The sequence below is a fragment of the Mytilus galloprovincialis genome, chromosome 7 (assembly GCF_965363235.1).
Source record: "Mytilus galloprovincialis chromosome 7, xbMytGall1.hap1.1, whole genome shotgun sequence".
Taxonomy (NCBI): domain Eukaryota; kingdom Metazoa; phylum Mollusca; class Bivalvia; order Mytilida; family Mytilidae; genus Mytilus; species Mytilus galloprovincialis.
The window spans coordinates 47,997,819-48,009,845 of NC_134844.1; positions in this window are offsets into that span (position 1 = coordinate 47,997,819).

Below are 12,027 nucleotides of genomic sequence, written 5' to 3' on the forward strand. Positions count from 1 at the left end.
ATGTTGGGTATGTTCGGATTTACCTCCCTTACACTACTTGTATATTATGTATAAAGAAATGTCAGGTTTTGGACTAATTGCAAAAAAAAGGGGGATTGTAGTTTTCAAATTTTTTTCTTCAAATTTCTCAAATCCAAATTTTTGAGAGTTAAATGAAGAAATCTTTAATTGCACAATGTTGCGCAATAGATTTGTAAGATCTTGACATTTGTTTTTAATCAGAAACTGATATTATGTCAAAAATTTGATCGCAATCCAAATTCAGAGCTGTATCAAGCTTGAATGTTGTGTCTATACTTGCCCCAACTGTTCAGGTTTTAACTTCTGCGGTCGTATAAAGCTGCGCCCTGCGGAGCACCTGGTCTTATCAGTCCAAACAAAATGTTGCCAAAACTTTCTAGTATGAATGGAGTTATACTAGTCTGAGGCATTGGACTAGTGGCTAACAGTGCAGACAGTCAATTACTGTGGATTTATTCATTTTCGTGGGTATCAGTTTTCGTGGATTTCAGAAAACTTGCATATTCGTGGATATTCGATTTCGATCTCTGTATACTTAAGTCTATTGAAAATGTTATTCGTTGTATATTTGAATTTGTGGTTTTGCCATTCTCTGTATACTTAAGCCTACCTATTGAAAATGTTATTTATTGTATATTTGAATTTGTGGTTCAATTGTACCCACGAAATCCACGAAAATTGGTATACAACGAATAATAATGAATCCACAGTAGGATGATGAGAGTTCTCTTTTTTGATTTGCATAGATATTTATTTAAAATTAATATTTATTATTGTATTGCTATTTTTGGATTCTTGTGAATGATGAGTAGATATTTAACAATGTGTATTTTGACAAGTTTTAGATATGTTGGTCAGATGTGTAAATAAACATTAAGGTCAAGGTTACTACAACATAAAAATCATAACAACTTTACCTACATAATATACTTTATAAATAATTAAGAGGAGTATCCTGTTGTCGACAATTCTTTATATATACAGATAAACACAGTTTAATGTAAAGTTCAAGGTTGATAAGTCATTGTTTCTGCATTTATGTATTGCTGTTTATATGTCAGATAGGATTTAAAATTAAATCTCTTCAGAGGTGTAAGAAAATCTGCCCTTTCTTGCCCTATCATTTTTTAGCAGTTTCATGAAAAAAATATCCAGGTCATGATTGACATTAATTTAAATTTGTATCATTCATTTTTCCAAAACCTTTTGCCCCTATCAAGTTCTATGAATTTAAAGTAGTTAACATGGATACTATGAATATTTATAATCCATTCTTTAAAAAAAATTCTGCTATTGATACAATTCTAAACCTTTTGTCAAAGACTCCTTAATTTTTTTTTAGGAAAACTTCCATCACAAGTCCAAAATCTAATTATATTTCAATTTGATAAGAACATGACCAACTTTCAAATCAAAGTGCATACAGGTCGTTAAATATGTAAAATGAGATGTGTTAACAAAAATTAAGTTAATATGTGCATTAGAATGAACACATTAAAACCTAATCTTGGGACTCATTGACAACATCTCTACATTTAATCTGTCACTACTCTATTTATTACATTACGTTGTGATCTAATGCATTTCTACCCTTTTTTAACACTGGAATATGTTCTTTTGAAGATAATGAACCTTTGATAGAACGATACACAAGAAATCAATCCCATAAATCAGCTTCATAATCATATCAAAGAGGGCAGTCTCTTGTAAACAAAAGGAATCGGAAATCTGCATAATATTGATTTTAGTAACTTGTATCTTATTTCCTGACTAAAAAGCATCTAGTAGAATTATGGGTAGAAAAATCTGTCCAAATTAGTTTTCCCATGCAATTTCTAATTGAAAAGTTGATCCTCAAAAAATTGTTTGTTTGCAAATAGCCTGGTTTTTGTTGAACCTCTAACTATGTAGAAATTTGAATAACATGGGATAGTCAAAAACTGGAAATTACTGCCAGAAAGAAAATGTATAATTTACGCTGATTCAAACACTTTTTCAAAAGTCATTTGTTATTTTTGATTATAAGAAGAGGAACCAACACATGATGTTTAATGTTCAGAAGAACAATCTCTTAGAGTGTGTTTAATGACCTTTACTTTTCTTGACGGTCTCGCATTGTCTGCTCTGTAATACTTACTTATGAATGGGACAGAGTAAACAAAGTAAGCAGTAAGCAATTACACCCGATATACATCATCTGGGGGGGGGGGGGGGATCCTGATTGCTTTTTATGAAAACGTGACACCAAGAAAGAGCTCAATTTAACCTCATGTTTTTAAAAGAGTATTTTTAGTTATCTTTTCAAATATTTTAAGGTACTATATAATAGGTGTCTCAAAGGTTAAGGTTTTGTTATCATGGTTATTGTTCATGAAAAAAAAAATAGATACAAGTAGAAAATAATTACAAATGTTTGCACTGCTTACTTGGTTTCATAATTTTTACAGCCAAAATAAAAATGGGATCTAATGTCCTATTTACAGTTATCCTATTTTAAGGCCTGGTTGTGTTGTACATGTGTTGTTAAAGTTAAAACTGTCAATATTTATATTTAGTTCTTAATGTTTAGGTGCTTTACATCAATTTTAACAAGCCTTATCAGAATGAGAGTAATTGAAACATGCATTATAAAATTGAATGAAACGATAAAACTGAAATTAACTTTCCAGATGATCAACACTATTTTGGTTTCTCAGATAAAATTGTAAACAGAAAAATTGTAACAGTGTCTGATGGCTTTTTAACATATCCATTGATATATACTCATACCTTTGTGCTTAATACATAAAATACATTGTTCTGTGATAAATGTTTTCAAAGTTATCATGATAGTTGTATGTTATGTCAGTCATTGTGCTACATTTATCTATTGAATGTTGACACCTTCCTTTGGAGGCAATAGACCTGTTGTTATTTATTACACTTTTCATTGTTCAAGGAGTCCTTATGATTACATAAAAATTTTTACTTCTTGGTGGTATTAAATATTATTTTTTTTGGTGATTTACTTGTACATCCAGCTTTTTGTCTGCAGGTTACAGTTGTATCTGACAAACTTAATTGTCAAGTTCTGTATTCAGACTTCTATAGACTGAGAGGAACCATTGGTTGACATTATATGGCATTATCTTATGCTGAAGACTGTATTTTGTATTCAGACTTTTATAGACTCAGAGGAGCCATTGGTTGACATTATATGGCATTATCTTATGCATGTTTCACCACTGCTCCAGGTTAGGGGGAGGGTTGAGCTCTCACATATATGTTTAATCCCGCCACATGCTGTATGTACATGCCCCAAGTCAGGAGCCTGTAGTTCAGTGGTTGTCGTTGATTCATGTTGGTTCATGTCGGTTATATTTGTTTTTCGTAAACGGTTTTGTTATAAATTTGAATTGTTTCATATTGTTTATGTCGGGGCCTTTTATAGCCGATAATACGGTTTGGGAATTTTTCATTGTTGAAGGTCGAACGGTTGCCTATATTATTACGTACATCCACTTCTATGAACCTGACGTCTGTAACTTCTCTCCTATATATAATAACAATTTCATGAATACAACACAAATGTTTAGTAATTAAAAAGTTGTATCAATCTGTTAGGGTGACTACTAAACGTGAAAGGGGATTATATATGCGACAAAATAAACGGTCACAACACGATTTGAGTAAACATCATGTCCGTACTTGAAAACAACTTTCCTTTAACTTTTCATTATACCAATAAGGATGTCCGTAACTTTAACATTATGTGGTTTGCCCGTTACTCAGAAGTTTGATCGAAAAATGTGATCAACTCATTTGTATAATTGTGGTATCATATGTAGCTGTGAAAATATATAAGTGTCTCAAAAATAAGGTTAAACTAAATGAAAGTTTCAACATCTAAATCGACTAATATATTTACAGCCTGACACTTCACTTGGTTGAAAACTATGCGTATTTAGGTTTAGCTTGTTATAAAACCAGATTTAATCCACCATTTTCTACGCAAGGAAATGCCTGTACAAAGTTGTTTTTCATTCGTTTGAAGTGTTTGAACTTATGATTTTGCCATTTAATAAAGGACTTTCCGTTTTGTTATTTTTGTTATTTTACTTTTTTATTTCAACACAGAAGAACATCAGACCTACCCTAGTTTTACATATCATTGTGACACAGTTTTATCGGTAATCTTCGTATGTTAAATCAGAAAGTTTTGAATAGAAGCATGATTATGTCTTCATGATAGATACGACCTATATATATATATCCAAAAGGGACCTAACAATGAATGTTTCGAAATCCAAAACCCATCATCTTTCGAAAAGTAAAAGAGAAATAATAAGGACCCCCATGAAAACATTTCAACCCCCTTGAAAAAAATCAAGTCATCCCATTGTAGTCTTAAAATAGTAACTGAAGACCCTTATCATTATTGAAATCAGTTTTTAAGTTGTGACCATTTGAAATTGTTTTTTTTTTCAATTTTCCAATAGATTTCTAATATAATAAATCCCGATGTTCTATTTTTAGTCATTGCGGCCATCTTGGTGGGAGAGCATGGTCATCAGATATATTTGTCAATATAAATAACCAATAGAAAATTGTGGCTATGTTTAATTATAATATTTAACCCAGTAGATTAAGTGGAGAAGTTTGTAAAAGAAGAAGATTATAAAAATATACGAAAATTAAAAAAAAAATGACTATAAAGTTATTGCGCCAATACTTAGTCAGGAGATAATCTTGCCTTTCTTAGTCTTGTATTTTCTTTTTATTTTGGTTCATATCTATGTTTCTGAGTGTAGAGTGGGCTCCACTTTCCTGAACTAGTATATATATACATTAGTGTGTTTGAAAGCCTTTTAGTTATCTTGGGCTGGTTTGTGTTTTTTTTTGGGGGGGGGGGAGGTTCCGGTGTGACTTCTAATTCCTTATGTTTCAACCCTTACGCTAGTTCAAATAATTATGACGTCTGGCAAGGCTATTTTATTTTTTTTCTGGGACGCCTTCCTACAACGTCGTAGGAAGGCGTCCCAGAAAAAAATAAAATAGCCTTGCCAGACGTCATAATTATTTGGACTACCCTTACGCATACCAGAAGCCCTAATTTGAATTTAAAAGTAGACAGAACACATCATAAGGAACATTTATTATTACATTCAAGTTGAAGTGACTACAACTTCAACCTAATCTACTTTAAAAACTATACCCTTATTAGGGAAAGACCATTTAACTTCAAAAGGGGGGCCAGGGGGGGGGGTATATTTTTTTTTTTTTTTTTTTAAATATTCTGATCACCAATTTGATGAGAAAAAAAATAGTGTGGTCAAGCAGATGACAAAAAAAAAATATTGTGGTAATGCAGATGACAAAAATAAATGTATTCTGAATCCAGTTTCCCCCATTTTTCTTTGTGTTAAATTTTGAAGAAAACAATTATTAATAGCGTTGAAAAAAAAAATTCTGACTCATACTAACAATTATAACCCGCCCCCTTTAAGTTAAATGGTTGCTCTCGTGGGTAATACATTGTAAACAGACAGGAAAACTGATACATTAACCACTAAATAAAATACCACTTCTATGCGCTTGGTCTAGTCAGATTGCTTTGTTGTCCTGAAATTTCACGTACGTTTGTTTTATGGTAAAACTTACTCATTCAAGACTAAAACATATCCAACTTCTATTTTTAATTCGAAGTTTCATATGATTTCAATATTATAAAATTTATGAGAAATAAACGGTTTAATAACAAGCGGAAGTGAAAGTTTTTGTAAAAGAGAATTCTTTATCGTATCAAAATCCTCATAAATGTGCTATTGAGTTATTGTCTTCTCGCACACTAATTCACTGATATATTCCCGTATGCAGTGATCTTACCTACAATACCTCTCGTTAGAACTTCCAACACCGCACAGATCAAGTGCCAAGAAACCCATGATGAAAGAATGTAAAAGGTAAATAGTAAAACTGATTTTTAAAGAACAAATTTATAAACAATTGTAAAGAAAAAAATAATTAAAAGATGGGAACGCCCGAAAAGTATATACAAAATATAACGGCTCCATTAATTTAGCTCCTTCAGGAGAAAAAAAAATCAACTTCAATAAAATCTTCTTTTTTTCATAAAATATTCACCAGGAGACCTTCACCTAAATTGTCGTTTTCTGAAGTAGCTAATTAATTCACTTGTTTGTCTCGTTACACATGACATAAAAATAGAAAATATTTTTGCTTCAGAAAATTGTATTATAAAACTTCATTAAATTGGTGATCAGAATATTTCTTAAGGAAAAACCTTAACCCCCATCCTTTTTGAAGTTGAATGGTCGTTCCCTCATTAGGGCATAACTTTAAAAAAAATGTTTAGGTTGAAGTTGTAGTCACTTCAACTTGAACGTAATTCAGAAAAATTAACAAATGGGAACGCACGGAAAGTGGAACTTCAAGGATGTAAGATAATGCTATTTTTAGCTATCGGTTTTCCGAGAAACAAAACGTAAAGACATTCCCATTTCTGAAGAGCATTTTTGTTGCATAAAATTGTAAAAAAAAAAAAAAAATCATTAGAGGAAATGATCTGTTGGACGGTAAGTACTATTACAGCCAGAATTAATTCAACATATAATACTATACACTTTTCCCCAATGATAACAACACATATCTGGCAGATGGGCGTTAGAATCATCGATATTCGAATGATCACTATATATAGTATACGTTAAAAAAAATAGCCATTTTTTCACGATCCTCTATTATTTCGTTATTTACTTTTAGGAATAAATTTCTTTGAGCTGCTTTTCACATAAAGATTTTACTATTTAAACCAGTTTTTTTCGTTCATACTTTTATCAGATAATTTGTTTTGATAGCAATCTGGTTTTTTTTTCGTTTTCAACAGCTATATTATTTTTATTTCTTACAAGACGGGTTCCACATGTGGCACAGGATCTGCCTACCCTTCTGAAGCACCAGAGACCCCCCCCCCCGTTTTTGGTGGGGTTCGTGTTGCTTAGTCTTTAGTTTTCTATGTTGTGTCTTGTGTACTATTATTTTTAACAGCTTCCAATTGCTTCTTCCATATGCTCAAGTCAATGAGTGTTTCGGATAAGCGAGATTTCTGAAATAAAAATGTTGGAATGCAGCACTTTTTTAAGATGAACTCAATACAATAATGTACTTAAACCTATATTTTTTTATAATGCTATTATTCTCATTATACATCAGAATTTATTGTTACACCAAATCGATGCGACTAGTTCGTATATGGTTGGCCACGTATGATCCTTTAGCCATGAATCAGCATCGTTTGGCAGTTAGTGTTTTGCCAGTAAACAAATTATATATTTTTGAAAGTTTTTATATGTTACCAAATAGATAATTAAAGCCATCACGTAAAGTAAGAGATGCAGATCCAGGATTTGAAAAGGAGGGGGGGGGGGGGGTCGTTTCCATAACCTAGATAAAGTTTGGAGTTGAACATGTTGAATAGATAAAAAGTGTGGATAATGCAACAGTATATGAGGTGGAGGTGATGCCCCTCCCTTAAGTCTGCCTCGAAGTGAAAAGAGCACACTTTTTTTTTAATAAGTTTTGAATTTACTTGTCTTTCTGCGTGTTTTCAAACATAACGATTCGACCGAATCTAGTGTTGTAGTTAAGATGATCAGTACACACTTTATTTCTATGATTATATGTAAAAACTGAAAAATATCTGTAAAAAATGAAAATATTTAAGACCAAATCAAAACCTGAAAAATTAGTTTATAAAAGTTTCTTCTGTAACCTGAGTGTCAAATAATTGATGCAGCTCGTTGTTATATACATTTAGCATCTGATTACTTAATGACGTTGTATGTTGCTATTTAAATATTGTTTACATATATATAATTTACACTTTACTTGTGTATAAAAATTATACATGTTATATAAACAAATTCTTTACCTTTTGTAAACGAAAAAAAATAAAAAATGTTTAATTAATTTCCAAGTTGGACAAGAACAAGACTCGATCACAAACTTTTTCCTGATTCATATACGCATGTACAGATAAATAAAGTACTCTGACGTAGCTTTCCTTGTATTTCGGTGACCTAAGGTTGAATGACTTCTTATATGTTTGTTATCCATGTTATCGTAACAGCCTGTGGCACCGTTAAAGTCCACAATTCCTCTAAAGTCCACAACACCGCTAAAGTCCACAACAAATATCCGCTAAAGTCCACAACGCCGCTAAAGTCCACAAACTTTCCGCTAAAGTCCACAAAATTACCTCCGCTAAAGTCCACAAGAAAACGCCGTTAAAGTCCACAATAACAAGTTCCGCTAAAGTCCACAAAAAAGCACCGTTAAAGTCCACACCAAATTTTTTATTGTTAAAAACATATTATTCGTTATTTTTATCCCGTTAGTACAATACAAAGCATTGGCCTTTCTTCTCGGTAGTATTTTTTTTATCAGTTTGATACATGAAAAAAGTACAGTATCGGTATATGATTTTGTTCTATCAATTTTGATCTTGATGGCCAATTTGGACATCATTTCTAAAAAGTTTGTAAATTCGTTATTTATTATTACTGCATTCAACAAGTATTTTTTTTCTCTTATTCTTTGCATATAATCACTTTTTGACATAATTAATGTACAAAGCAAATGTGCCTCCTAATCTATAACATTTGAACGGCATGCAACAATCTTGATTATATCATTAAACAAAAAAAATACTAAGTTTATGAATTCCCAAAGGTCTCCTGTCGCAAAACTTTTAACCAACGTTTAACGTTATCAATTTCTGTTATGATTTTCAGAACGGAAAAATGAAGCCAGTATGATAAATTCCAAATAAAAAAGAAAATAGTCTATGCTTTAAGGATGTACTTAGGTGAGGTTAGGTGAAAATTAATAAATTAAGAAGTTAAAATTGATACTATAAGCTGGTAGAGCATCAATTAAGGATAAAAATAAGCTAAAAATATTGATAGGTCATGGACCTCCTTTTCTAGATATTTGAGATTTAAAATATGGCGAAAAAAGGCTGACTCGGACTTTTACCTTATATTTGCATTGGTATTATTAGGTCTCAAAACAAAAGAAAGAAAATTAAGAATATTTTAAAATTTTGGTAAATGACCTTTCATGAGCTATTAAGTCTTATATGAAAAAATAAATTGGTGTTATGGGGCAAAATATTTTACATTGTATTGTATGGAAAAACACAAAGGAGTCCGAACATTTGACGCAAATTCCAAAACCTCACCAAAGTACATCCTTAAGTTATATTTTTATCGATTAGTAGCAGATATCGATGCGTTGAATGGGTTTCTACCAAAATGTCACAACAAAACCTGATTTGATCGATATAGGAAGATGTGGTATGAGTCACAGTGCCAATAAGACAACTCTCTATCCAAGTTAAAATTTATAAAAGACCATTATAGGTCAAGGTACGGCCTTCAACACGGAACCTTGGCTCACACGGAACAGCCAGCTATAAAAGTCCCCAACAATTACAAGTGTAAAACCATTCAAAAGGAAAAACCAATGCCCATAAATGGGGCTTAAGAAAATATACATACACTAGTTGTTTATCTTGGTAAAGTGTTTTAATCACATGTAAAATTACTCACAAGATTAATTTCTATAAACTACAAAACACTAAATCTGTTCTACAGTATTAAACCAATAAAATTGTATTGAAAAGAACAGAAACATCCTTTGATATTATATAATTCGTAAAAGTTTCAGCTTAAAACTTCATACTAGTCTTCCATTTAGCCTTTTCAAAATACTAAAAAAAGTATCTTTAAAAGAGAATAAAGAAACGAAATTAACTCTGAAAGCGATACCGTGAACTTTGATGTGACGTACATTTTATCAATCAATATGACTATAGGATAGTTCAACAATTGTTGGTGTTCGGCTCAATGCAAGATGAACGTTCCTATCGCTTTTATTCTATATCCACATCATGTCTTTATCCTATATCCACACCCTCCAATGCTCATAGACACTTATTTTTATTAGTTCTGGATTTCTCAACACACAAATACGTCGGCAAGTTTTTTTTTAATTGGTCATACTTTTCTTCGGTTAGTTTTGTTTTTCATTTTTGGTGTAAATCAAATTTTTGGATAAGATATAAACTTTGTGTTATATCATCAGAAATTGAGAATTAACGCTTCAAAATAGATAAATTACCAAATAAACAAATAAACCTATGAGAGGTCTGCTTCTGTTGGTACTAATTTTGATTAAAATCTTACATGAAATAGTTCCTAAATATTTGTTATGAAAAATATCCGTAGATTTCATAATATATATAACAACTAATTATAGGTGACAAATACTTTTGAACATTTTACTTTACTGGCTTATCGGTTTTTGAAGTACAACGTTCCTAAATGTTCTAAAAACTTATCTTCCAAAATATACATGTATGTACTTCCATAACTTCAATTGCAATTTGAGCATTTAAACTTAATTTCATACTAAAAAATGTAGCGTCACTTTTTAGCTCACCTGGCCTGAAGGGCCAAGTGAGCTTTTCTCATCACTTTGCGTTCGGCGTCGTTCGGCGTCGTCCGGCGTCGTCGTCGTCGTCGTTAACTTTTACAAAAATCTTCTCCTCTGAAATTACTTAAACAAAGTGTAATTATAAACTTATCCACAATCATCATAAGAGTACATGTATATAGTTTTAAAAATGTGTCCGATGACCCTGCCCGCGAACGAAGATGGCAGACATGGCTAAAAATAGTACATAGGGTAAAATCAGTTTTTGGTTTATATCTCTGAAACTGAAGCATTTAGAGCAAATCTGACGGTGGCAAACATGTTCATCAGATTTAGATATATCTGCCCTGAAATTTTCAGACAACCAGTTGTTGGGTTGCTGTCCCTGAGTTCTTTGCTATTATCTTAGATATTATTATAGTCTCTAATGATATCTTATACTATAAATTATGATTTTAACCTTATTTTACATGATTTCCAAAGGATCAGTAAATACAGGTGAGCGACACAGGCTCTTTAGAGACTCTAGTTTATTTGGTTAAAGTTTTTATTTCATTTTCTGACTCTTGATAAATTTGACAAATGCACATGTATGGTCGACCTCATACTAAACCATACGAGTATACTCATACGGTACGAGTATACGTTCAGGTATACTTATATGGTCCACATTGTACGCGTAAGGGTTCAAATCAGATATACTCATATTGTCTGGAACATATATATATATATACGTGTAGCATTGTTGAAAAAAAACTTATACTTGTACTCATCATGGATAATACACAATACAGAACCACATCCGCGTATAATTTATTCAATTCATCTTTCATTCTGAAACAAATTCATTTTCCTTTTTGAAAACAAAACAAACAGTTGTTTATATTAATGTCTGTGTCATTTTGGTCTCTTGTGGACAGTTGTCTCATTGGCTATCATACCATATCTTCTTTTTTATATGCAAACCAAAGAGTGATGGAAATCTGCTGAGCACCACAAAATGCATGAATGTGTGGTATTCTTTATCATTATTTTGATTTCAAAAAAGAACATGATGGATCCAAGTCTTTTTTTGAAATTTACGGACCGTTTTGGCTGCTGTGGAACCTAACAGACACTGAATGGAAATCTTACTTCTGTTTTATAGATATTGCAAAGGAAATTTAAATATCAAATATAGGCTCCAAATTTTGTCTCCAGCATATATACATAAAGAGAACGCTATGTTGGAGTTTCTTGTGGATGAACAAATATTTACTAAAGAATAAAAAGAGTATAATAGTTAGATAACTTTTCAGAAATGTTGTCTGTTTGATTGATAGAAAATTGCATAAAAATCGATAAAGCAAATACTATAATTTTTTCATTCATCAAAATAGAATTTATGCTGACAAGAAATACTTTCTAAGAACAAAAGTCCGTGCTTTTAATAAGATCTATAATATAGGGTGTAAAAAACAGAAAATTGTCTTTTGATAATGAAAAAAAAATGTTTGGACTTTAACGGTG